The sequence below is a fragment of the Chelonoidis abingdonii genome, unplaced genomic scaffold (assembly GCF_003597395.2).
Source record: "Chelonoidis abingdonii isolate Lonesome George unplaced genomic scaffold, CheloAbing_2.0 scaffold0027, whole genome shotgun sequence".
In the NCBI taxonomy this organism is placed as follows: domain Eukaryota; kingdom Metazoa; phylum Chordata; order Testudines; family Testudinidae; genus Chelonoidis; species Chelonoidis abingdonii.
In genome coordinates, this window is record NW_027424288.1 from 1,219,206 (window position 1) to 1,231,860 (window position 12,655).

The window sequence follows — 12,655 nt, forward strand, 5'->3', positions numbered from 1 at the left end:
AAGTTATCCTTCATTCTTTGCTTCTGAAGAGTTTCTCTTCATGGTTTCATAATTACATGAATAAGAGAACACACATCTGTGTTACTAACCTTGAACAAGCCACTAGTATTTACCTAAAAAAGCATCAACAATTTTCTGTTTGGTGAAAATCCAGAACTTTCCCCCACTATAACAAGCACAGCTCATATCTGCATAATTCCATCTTGAAATAACAACCTAGTTTTTCTGACCCACAAGTCAATGAGAAGCTTTACATTAATGTCATCCTCCTCCTTTTGCCTAGCATGAAACTGTTTTATCTCATAGACCAGGAATCTGACAGTGAACATGATATGGAAGTTTATCTGCTACCAGAAAACTGCTTCCACGATAGGGTTTTAGAAAGAGGAGGGGGAAAACACTCTTCAACACTCTCCAGATGCTAGCAAGAAGAGTAATATCAATGTTTGATTAATTTAAAACCATGAGACGTGCCTCCAAAAGGTAAGGGAGAAAAGTCAGAACACCCTTACAGTTCAGTGAAACAGCACTGACAGACAAATTCATCTTCTATATTATAATCCCTACAACCACAAAGAGAACATACTGGAAACGAATGGGGATGTATAAATCTGACAGTTCTTTGCCTAAAAGGCAGCCTGCCTTTGGAGAATCCCTCCCTCACTTCCAAGATTTTAAAGGAAGGCACCCCATTCTTCTATCACTCTTCTGGTTCAGTAAGTCTCAACATGAAGCAGCTCATAGAAGATTCCAGAACACCACATTCAGACCATTTCATTTTAGCAATCTCCTCCTCCTCTCCCCTTCCTGCTTTCTCACAGGGGATACATCTTGTTTTTGAACAGAGGCTTTGGCTATAATGAGGAACAAGTGGGCACTGGCCTAGGTAAAAATGGAATACCCTATTGAGTTCTCAAACCTGGCCCTGTTTTTCCCAGAATCTTTTGGTCTGACATTCCTTGAAGGAAGAACAATTGCTAGAAGAGTCCCACTCTATCGTAGTAGGAATTTGGAATCAGTGTGGGAATCGAACTGGTGGGTTCTTTAAAAGGTGACCCATCCTGCCTCTAAAGTGGCTCCTTTAATTAGTAATAAAAATATTAAAGAGTGTCTCCTCTGAAGCTTTTTTAATCTGTTGTCTAATTAAAGGCTTCCTCCTTTCTACATAAAATTGGGGCATTGAGGATGCAAAATATACATTTTCCAATTTTTCACATTCCTAATAGAGTAAAATCAGTTTACACATTAGTCAGTATTGTATTTTTAAAAAGGGAGCATTTCTTATTTATTGCACATAATGGAGAAATGTTGAAATGCATTTTTAACAAAACCTACACTGCTTTTGTTCCTACAGTGTATGTGAATGTCATTCTTGCACAATATGAGCTCCAATTCTTTGACATAGTTTGCTATAGTAAATAGTACAGTTCAACACATTAGCACAATCAGCACAGAAAACTGAATGGGTGGACGAGAGATATAAAATCATTTCCATGCACACCACAGGATACGGCTGTGATCATTCTAGCAAATACGGGCGAAGTTACAGAATAATTTCTTCAGCTGAACAGGAAACTAATCTAATAAGTGAAAATATTGGTCTCTCCTTTTCCATAGAAGATCTCACCACAAAAACGGTTTGTCCTTACAATATTGTAACAATTCCATTTTTTCAAACTACAAAGAAGAAATTGTATGAACACAGGATGTAACTATGGTGAGAACAGAATTATTATCTGCAATGGCATTTCAGAGTAACAACCCAGCATGGAAGATTTATACTCTATCCTCTTGACCAAAAGGTAGCAGTAGAAAAAGGGTTTTGTCTTTCTCTGAATCCATCCTCTTGCTCACCACCTAAGTTCCTAAGATGAGACTTTTATTACACCAACATATTTTTAAAAATTCCTCCTCTCTTTTAAAGGGCCAATTCATTAATCAGGCTAAGTCACACAGTCTCCCACATTGCCAGTTTTACTGGTGGAAGACTCCCAAACAACCAGTGTAGACAACATGGGAGATTTCTGCAACATTACTTAGATCTCTAACATCTTGTGCGATATCTACGTTAAAGAACAATTTGTATCAGAATTTTTTTTTATTTTTATTTATTTATTTTAAGTCTGCATCTGTTTCCTTCAACAATCACATGTCCCTCAAGAGGTCAATTGGAAATTGAAGTGCCCATACGGTCAGAGCTTTGGGATAGGGTATGCTGAAACAAGTGGGGATTCTGGGGAAGTAGACAGTAGTTAGTTAGTCGAACCACGGAGTCTCAGCTCTCATAAAAGTGAGTTTGAAAGAAAATCTGCACCCTGAGACTACATAAAAACCCAAAACCAGAGGCAGTGCCTGGACTCTGCATAGTTGTAAAGCACAGGGTCCAGTGTGTTGGGATCCAAACAGAGCGGCCTAGTATGTGTCCAAAAAGAGGAGCTCCACTGAAGTTATGACAGCTATCTTTGCAAGGAGGGCGTGTCCACTGTCTCAGTGCCGATACCACCACAACTACTTCTCTGTTATGATCTTCAGGGCGGAGAAATACTAACGGTGGGGTACAACCAAAAAAACTTCAGAAACTCATAAATACACCATTCTATTAGCACATACAGAAAGTATTCAGCCTACAGAAACTTTCTGGTATTGGTGAACTGTGAAAATACTTATGCAATTGTTCTTGCCAACTCCATTTTCATCTTTTCCTTCACAAGAGAGTCATGCAGCAATTTTAAATCTATGATTGGGAGCATTTATTAAGCTCCAAGGTGTGCTTCATTATATACAAGGTACATTATGAGACTCACCACTCTAAAAGTTTAATCTAATAAAAGTAATCACTTTGACATAATTGGGATAATAAACTAGAGTAGACTCCTGAGACTTTTGGACAAAGGGCCCACTGACACTACTTTAAAAGGTAGTTTAAGGCTGCTGAATTCTCCCTTCTATGGACTGTAGAAAAAAATGAGGAAAGAAAGCGTGTAGGAAAGAGATTGCAGTTTGTGGGATGTGAATAGTCAGACACTGAATTCTATTGAATTGGGTTGAGAAACTATGGACAATACTTTGTTTAGTCCCAATTCTTGACAATTCCTTCTGAAATCATGTAATAAATCTGGACAACACAGGCCCAAATGATCTTCCATGTTATCACTCTGCTATGCAATTTGCCCACTGCCTGTTCCAAAAACAGAACAGAATAAAAGATTGACTCAATCTGCTCTCCCACCACATTTGAAATTAGAGGAGATATTCTGGACTGGGTTTATTGAATGAACTGGAGAAATCCCTTAACCTTTTTTGGGAGGTGTGCATTGACAGCTTTGCCTCTTAAGTGAACTCTACTCTTACATTTTATGGTATAGGACCACCTGGTCTAGGCCTTCAGAGACCCTCAGTGGGTTTAGTTTCCAGACTCGCTTTTATTAAGTCTCGTCAGATGCTGAACCATCATTTCCTTTTTGTGAGGCACTGAATGAATATCCTGAAAAGTCTATGAGCCAGTGGCATTAAAGAAAATAAATATTAGAAAGAAAGTTAAACAAAATGAGATGGCACAAATATGCATATAGTTCGTAGGCTCCCTAACCTGTCATATCAGAAAAAAGAAAGAAAATACAATGTTCACTTTTCACCCTAAGGCTATCAGAGACCTTGTCTACCCTTTATCACTACAGCATGTCAAAGGTTCCCTCTAGTAACAAGTGACCTGCCATATGTCTACCTCTGACTATCCAAATCAACAAGGTATTCCCTACCCTTTCTCCTCTAACATCAAGTTTAAACACCTTGTATGAACCTATTAGTTGTGGCGTTGCGATAGTATTCTCTTTGGAAATACTGATGTTTGCCCATCTAATTTGCTTTAGAAGGTAGATTAATCTCTACCCTGTTCCATTACAATACCTGCAGAACAGTTCTCATTTCATTTACCATTGTATAGAACACAGTTTCCCTACATTAATAAGTTGGGTGCCTATCTCCTGTAAGTTTTAAGAGCTCTTTTCAAACTTGCTTAAATATTAAATATTATAGCCTATCTTTGCTCGTATTGTAATGGCCACCTCTTCTCCCAGAACAGGGTTACTATTAGTTTTTCCCCTTAAATTGTTAGAAGATATTCTTATCTGCTTTTCATTTACAGTCCCAAAGACACAATACATTGAAAATATAAAGAATAAATGGTTATCAGCAATCCTAAGCAATGTAAAGTATGTAGTCTCTCACAGGCATTCCACAATGTAGCTTTGTGAAATTTCCCAAAAGAAACAGCCTCTACACTACAGAAAAGAGAAACCGACTTAAATTTTCTAACCATGTCCATGAAACAGGGAGAAAGCCACAGTGAACTCCTTCACTTGATTACGGATACTATCTCTACAGCAGACAGAAAAGAACAACTAATGTTGAGCTATATTATGCAAAAAACAATTGATCAATCACACAGGAGAGACACTAACCCTACATTTTCTTCTTTTCAAACTTTTCAGCTGGACTGTGTTTTTTTAAAAGTCTGGAAAAGGGAAAAGCTTGTGATTTGGAGCCAGACACATGTTACTTATCAATGCTTCAATTGCAGGGCAAGTAGGAAAGGCCATGTCTGGTCTTCCTCTGCAATATGGGAAATCTCTTTTAAAGTCTTTTTGAGGGACGAGCATGGGAGGCAGAAGTGTCAGGAAAAGAATCTGACAGGGTTTTGCACTGTTAGGGACGGTCTCCTGGGGTAAAAAGCCTCTGGAGCAATATCTTTCCTCCACATTAGGCAAGGAGACAGAAACCTCTCCATCAGCAATGGAAAAATTCAGATGAAGAGGTTGAGGTTCACTTGTATCTTTCTTTTCAGTGATGTAATAATTCCTTTATATGATCTCCTGCCAGCTTCTTATCTTACCGGGAGGCTGTGCAAGAGGTAATTTCCAGAGTGAATTGAAGGGAGTGAGTGCTGGGAATCAGAGGCCCTTAAATTCTAAGGAAAAGGACTTGCATTTCTGACAACCTCAGGCATCTCAGAAGGTTTGAATTTATCAAGAAAAGTGGAAAAGACAGCAGGAATTACTTCAAAACAGAGTCAATATACTTCTATTGCTTCCAGAAGTGGGAAAGCATATTATTGCTAGCGGGCTTAATGCTTTCCCCAGCTCTGGGGAAGATTTTCTCCTCTGACTTCTTAAGTCTACACAAGTGACTTACAAGGAAATCTTTGCGTAACCTCTAGCCTCGGTGAAGACACTCACCAAGAGTCTGGGCACAGTCTGTACGTATAAGCCCCAGAAGATTGTCTGCCTTTTCATGTGGATTTCCTGTACATTGGAGAAACTGTTCCAGAGACACCTTTTGATGAGGGGGGGAAAAAAAAATCAAAAGGTAGGAACAAAGTATTAATACTGTTACTCTCCACATTGTAGCAAGAACTGAGATCTAAGAGGTGGAAAGCAGGAAAATGGGGAAATTAGATGTCAAATCATGTTTTAGCAATGGTATAGAAGCTTGTTAATTAAGGAGACTCTAAACGCAAGATTACTAAATAATGAAGAGAAATAATGGGGATTGGGAGTTCCCTACTGCCCCATCCCACCCAAACATATGAAAAAAAAAACACTTTGGTTTGATGTCACTTTAGCAGGCAAGAAACATACATCCTAAAACATAGCTAATCCAAATATCCAACTCACTTCAGATATACCAGTTGTACTGGAGCTGAAGGCTGGTCACCCAAGTAAATCCCATGGAAACCAATTACTCATGCTAGACAAAATTATTTATATGTAAATAAGGTTCTTTTACATACATACATGAAGCTGATGTCGTATGATCTCCATCAACAATCTGTATAGCTGAAATCTAGATACTTATCCAAAAACTACTGCATACAGCATGAAGCTCAACAATCATGCCTCTCTTATCATTACTAAGTCACAATTTCAGGTATTCTTAGTGAAGGAAGTTTTTTTGTTTGTTTTTTTAAGAAGAGCTTTCATCACTATTGGTACTTTTAATGAAATCAAATAGTCATCCACCATCCAAAAACATTTTTTAATCATTAAAATTCTGAGTTTTACAATCTCTCCATGAACAAGCATGGTACTCCCATTGGAGACAAAGCTTAGGAAGGACAGGTAAGTCATTGCATACAGATTTGCATTCTATGCACAGAAGCATATGATAAGCTGCCCAGAGGAGCTCACGTTCTAAATTAAACATAACATAGCAAGTGATGGCAGGAAAGAGTTGGAATTTTGAGAACGAAGACATGTAGCAAACCAAAAGCGGGCTGTTCAAGGCACAAGTGATCGAGTAACAAAGCAAGAGTAGTGAGCCAAGAGTACAGCTGTAGATAGGCCCTACAGCAAGATTATTCTAAAGTAGCTGGTTTACCAGCACATTAAGCATTGGGACATAAGACAGATAATGAAGTGTTTTGGCTTATTTCATCTAGGACAGTGATATCCAACCTTTTTACACCCAAGATCACTTTTTGAATCTAAGGGCAACCCAGGATCTACCCTGCCCCTTCCCCAAAGTCGTGCCCCACTCACGCCATCCTCCCAACCACCCTCCCAATCTCTCAGTCACTCGTTCTCCCTCATTCACTAGACTGGGGCAGTGGGATGGGGTTCAGGGTGTGTGTGTGGGCCCTGGGCTGGGGTCAAGGGGTTCATAGTATGGGAGGTGGCTCTGGGCTGAACCTGGGGTGGGGTGCAGAAGGGGGTCAGGGGTGCAAGCTCTAGGAGGGAGTTGGGGTACAGGAGGGGGCTCTGGGCTGGGGCAGCAGGTTGGGGTGCAGGAGGGGGTATGGGGTACTGGCTCTGGAAAGGGATTCAGGGCTGGAGGTTCAGGAGGGGTATAGAGTACTGGGTCCGGGAGAGGGCTCAGGGACAGGGGCTGGGGTGTGGCCTCCCACCAGGCAGCACTCACCTCCAGCGGCTCGGCTCCTGGTCAGCTGCGGGCGCAATGAGGCTAAGGCAGGCCTCCTCCCTACCCTAGTCCCACACCACTCCTGGAAGGGGCCAACGTGTCCCAGCAGCCCCTGGGGGCCGGGGGAGCGATATGTGGCCCCTCTCTACAAGCACCCTCCCCGTAACTCTCCCAGCCAATGCGAGCTGTGGGGGCAGTGCTTGAAGGTAGGAACAGTGTGCGGAGGGAGACCTCTCCCCCACCCAGCGGGGCCGCACTGGCCGCTTTCGAGAGTGGCATGGGGCTGGGGTAGGCAGGGAGTCTGCCTTAGTGGCAGCCACACTGTGCCACTGGAAATCGTGATCTACTGGGAGATCCTCTAGGATCGAGCAGTCGATCACAATTGACCAGTTGGTGACCATTGATCTAGGGCATCTAAAATTAGAAGCACCTTCAGTGGAAACAAAGTTTTAGGGAAAGGAAGAGTCACTATCCACTATACTGCTAGAGTATTTGCTGCCTATCAGCCTGAAGATGAAAACCCGTGACATACCAGCTCCCTAGATGTACCCAAAGGGCAGCTTTCCAGGAGGCAGCAAATAAATCAGGCTGTGAGGGGATGAATGACAACAGCCACCCTGTATCTAAAACACAGGCAACTGCTCAGGTTCCACTGTCTAAAGTCTCTCTTGGAAAAGAACGCAAGATGAATACAATAGATAGCAGAATTTAACACATACTAAAGCTGACTATAGCAATTATTTCAATTTAGCAAAGTGAGACATTATGGTCAAAACACTTGCTAAGCGTTCTCTGGCACTTAAGCTCTGTGACTTATGTTACCCATTTATAAAAATAGGATAATACTTTCCTATTAAGTGTTCTGTTGTAAGGTTTAATTATTGTTTATATAGCACTGTGAGATCCTCAAATATAAAGAGTGCCATAAGAGTATTATATGATGTTTAGTCCATCCCCAGACAATGCAAGATTGCTTCCTACCTTAGTATTTTATTATATAATAAGAGAATATGAGTGAGCTCGATAGGCAGAGGTGTAAAATGTATCACATTGTCACTTTAAAGCAATTTTAATAATTTTTCAGGTCTTTAAAATAAATCTCCATAATTTTTAGCCAATACTGTCAAGACCATCATATTAAACTGTCTCCAAGAACACATTGCTATAGAATTTAAAACATTTAATTACCTGGGATGTTTTTCACAATTCTCCTTGCTCTGTTAATGTAGTTGTTAACCTGTAAAGTGAAACAAAAGGATCATTGTCTCCTGCGAGGGTTTCTGTATTGTTGGAACTGTGTTGTGTTACCTTTCAGTATACTGTACACTCACTTCTAAACATGTATCTAAAAACAGCAAAACTACCAAAAGATTTCTTGAACTCTTCAAAATATTTACGTAAAAAACTCACTAGGAAATTTGAGAAGATGTATGTAGATTTAGAACGAACGAATGAATATATTATACATACAACCCTGCATGGATACAAAATCTGTATCCGCATCCAATCTGCAATTTGTAAACATGGTTCGTGGATATCCTCATCCGCAGATACAGATTTGTAAGGCTCTAATTATACCGCATCAGTCATGGAAAAGGGGAGCCCTTAAAATGGGGGAAAGTTGATAAATATCCAGTCAGGAACGTGTTAGTACATGAATCCTGCCATTTTGCCAAATTCTCACAATTCTGAATCCAAAATTCAATAAAAATGTTAGATACTTAAAAGTGTCACCATCATTTTAAGTAAATATGATCCATACTCTTCTTTCAGCACAACAAAAAAAGTAGCCCTGCTGCCTCTGAGATGTAGCTGAGTGAGCAGACCATAATCTGGGTGAGGCACAAGAGAAAGAGGAACATTTCTCTTTGAAGTGTGTCCACTTCGTAAATACTGTACTAGTGTCAAAGTTCATAAAGAAACTTCTGCCTCTTTTCAACCCAGCCCTTCAAGGCAGCCGGGATGCTATTAAGTTCCCCTTTGCCTCCAATTAAGCTTTTCATGTGAAAGTGAAATGACTAAATAAAATGTATGAAAAAAAGTACCCCAAAAAATCCCTGTGTTTCTATCATCTTTGTTCTCTCTGGCATGAACTATTTTCCACAGTAAAAATCTCTTCTTCTGTACGCAACACATCGGGGGCAAAAAACTAGAGAGTACTTCTACCATTTTCCCAACAAATCAAAACCATTCTTCACATTCTGAAGTCATGCCATATATAACAGATTGCAGTGGGGGGTGGGGAGGGGACAGGAGAGAAGGGGGAAGGAAAAGAAAAACAAACCAAAAACCCACAAGACAGCAAGAGCACATCTACAGGATTCAAACTTAGTAATATAAAAGAGTTTACCATTATGAAACCAGTATGCTCTGTTTGTACAAAGCAATCCAGGCATATACATTTCTCATTAACCATGGAATTTTTATTCATGAGGCTGACACAGCTTATTCCAGCCATCACCAGTTTTTCCTTCATACTGTTTCACAAATTGGCTAGAGTACTCCCAGAATATTATTTTTATCTCTACAATGGTATGCTACACACATTTCTTGCATCACTGTTTTTCAACTGTATTAGACAGCCCTAACCCCACCATTACTACTTCTTAGTCAGTCCAATGTTCTCTAATAATTTTAGTTGTATTACGAGTTGGTCTTCCAGGAAAGTAAAATTTAAGTATATATATAAAAAAAACCTATGTACACAGAGTCAGGTAAAGCTTACTATTAATTGTTATGCTCTTGGAATAACATGTATTTATTCTTAAAGACGTGATTAAATATCATGAAATTCAATTATTACGTGCGTAATCAAATAGGTTCTCCCCAATTATTCAGCTGGATAAAACCAATTCCTCGCCTTCATACTTAATGACACAGCAAGATTCTGAATAAATAAATGTGACTTTTTTTTTGTAACATGTTTATATATTGGGACCGACAGCATATCTCATAGCAATAGTCATTTTAAAACTTCATCTGTTCTCTTTATACTTGTAAGACAGACAAGTGAGAGAAATTTAATGCTAAAATGAGCAGTCTGTATTATAGGAAATTGTATGAAAACTATCAGGTCGCCATCTATCCTAGGAGTGAGTATAATTCACTCTTCTCTGATCACTTCACGTTGCCAAAGACCTAACAGACTGCTACTTCAATGTATAGTTACTCATCTGCTTCTAAATTCAGACCTCATTTACAGCGGGGGGCCTTCATCAATTGTTGGCCAGCCATTGGTGTGGCTGCATCAGGGCAAACCCCCAGAGCAGACAGGAAAAGCCACTATAAGATGCAGTTTCTACTGATACAGCTAACTGCGGCTTGGATGTTTGTTCAATAAATATCTGTTTTGTATTTGGAATGAGGCAGAATGATGTATTCCTCTTGCCAAGATAATGAAGTACTCTCACTGGTCCATTAGTAACTGAGGATATAAAATACCTACTAGTGATACACTTTTAAAAACATTTTTAAAATCAGGCCTGGATAACTTGTACCCAAGAGTCCTAAAAGAGCTTGAAGAGGAGATCTCTGGCCTATTGATGTTAAATGTTAATACGTTTTAGAATACTAAGGAAATTCCAGAAGACTGGAAGAGTCCTAATGTGGCAATCTTCATAAAAGGGCAAGCGGCATGATCTAAGTAATTATAGGCCAATTAGCCTAGCATCAATCATGGACAAAATAATAGGAAAACTGATATGTGATTCAACTAATAAAGAATATAATTAATGCCAGTCAACGTGGTTCAACAGAAAATAGGTCTCGTCAAATAAGCCTGATTTCATTCTTTGATGAGATTATAAATTTGGTGGAAAACGGTAGTTGAGCAGATGTAGATGACTTAAGACTTTGGTAAGGTATTTGATTTAGGACTACACAACATTCATATTTAAAAATTAGTATTATACTAGCTCATAAGGCACATGTTAAAACAAATAAGAACTGGCTAACTGACAGATCTCAAAAAGTAGTAGTCAATAGGAAACCATCAGCAGCAGCAACTGTGGGTGTTTCTATTGGGATTCCACAAAGATCCGTACTAGGCTCAGTGCTAGTCAACATTTTAATCAATGGTCTGGAAGTAAATATAAAAATCACTGCTGGTAAAATTTGCACAAGACACAAAGATTGACATAGTTGTAAATAATTATGAAGACAGGACAGACATCTAGAAATCACGTTCACTCAGTAAGTGGGGTTCATTCCAACAAAATGTGTTTTAATATAGTCAAATGAAAAATTACACATCAAACTAAGAATGCAGGAACTTCCTGCAGCATCGGAAAATTGTATCTTGGAGACCAGTGACTCTGAAAAGAATTTAAGGATCACAGCAGACAAGAATGAGAGCTCTCAGTGCAATACTGTGGCAAAAAGGCTAATATGATCCTTGGATACATAAACAAGGGACTAGTGAGTAAGAGTAGGGAGATTTGGAAAAGGATTTTGAAAAACTGGAGAGGGTGCAGGAAAGAGCCATAAAAATGATTCAAGATCTGAAGAAATTGTGAGATAAGACCTAAGTTTAAGCAAGTATCTTTAAATATTTTTATTTTCTCTTAAGAAAGCCACTGACTTCTGGCAGACTTATATTTTCTCCACATTCACTGGATCACCAGTGGACTTAACGCCTAAACTTGGATGCACATTTAAATGTCAGCTGATTTGTAAAAGACACCATCCACATCAAAGTTGGGGAAGAAATGTCAGACTTTCATTCAAAACTCATACAGACAATTCTAATAGGAGCAGATTTAAGAATTCATTATTGAAAATTAGCACTGTGTGGAAATGAAAAATAAGCCTGTAAATGAATTTTTTTAAGAAGTACTCCACTCAATGGCAAAAAAGGATTTGTTGGTCAAAGAGCCTGTTCTTCCTGATGAATAATATTTATGCAACAGAGGTTGCTATTCTAGTGACCTCTCTCATAAAAACTGGGCAAAGCAACACTGCCTAGTTCTCTAGAGTTTAATCTAGCAACCATGATGAGTCATCATGATGCCAGATATTCAGGGGCACAAAGAAATATCCCACAGAGAAACATTTGGAGGGAGGGGAGAAATCCTACAGCCACTGGCATTTAATGGCTGATCAGTATAAAAAGACACATTACCTCTGGTTTGATTCCTGACATTGGGTTACAAAATCAAACATAAAACCTGTAGACATTTCTTTGAAACTTAGAATTCTGTAATGAGCTAAAAACTAATTTCTTCTTTTTTACAAACAAAAACATCAAAGGATTGTGCAATTGAGAAAAACCCTTGAGGAAACAATTGGAAATTTTTACAACGTGGTATTTCCTTATACCACTGACCACAGAAATGCAAACAACTACACCAGAGAGAGATTTCTTCATTGGAAACAACTGACAACCACCCAACAAGGTTCCATGCTCTTCCATTCCTAGCCCCTTCACATACAGAATGTCTAATAGAATAGGATACAAAAGTGTTGTACCATCAAGGCCACAAGATTCCCTTAATCAAATCAGCAGCTGATAGACTTATAAGCTCACAAAAACACCCCATCACCATACCCTGGGGTTTTTAAGAAGAAGGAAAGTAGCTAGAACTTGCCTGAGATTATCTTCTCCAGTAATTAAACAAATAGTTTTGCAACATTTATTTTTGCATTACAATTTCTCCTTGGTTGTTGGTTTATCCCCAAGATGGGAAATTCAGGATCCTGACACAAGGAAGAAAGAAGAGCAGCAGAATACAGACCCTGGACT

At 39.2% G+C, this 12,655-nt stretch overlaps 1 protein-coding gene across 16 annotated transcripts in view; it reads right to left on the reverse strand.

The window, feature by feature from the left end:
• ADD3 (adducin 3) overlaps positions 1 to 12,655 on the reverse strand; it is a 156,017-nt gene that overhangs the window by 90,645 nt on the left and 52,717 nt on the right. For 5 of the 16 annotated variants that reach the window (XM_032793512.2, XM_032793514.2, XM_032793507.2 and 2 more), the window contains exon 1: positions 8,104 to 8,152. The exons of 8 other annotated variants lie outside the window; for them this stretch is intronic. The gene's annotated coding sequence lies outside the window, so the exon portion shown is untranslated. Of the gene's footprint in view, positions 1 to 89; positions 196 to 8,103; positions 8,153 to 12,655 lie in introns of those variants that run through there. 3 more of the 16 variants (XM_032793508.2, XM_032793509.2, XM_075061364.1) reach the window with 3 other exon arrangements.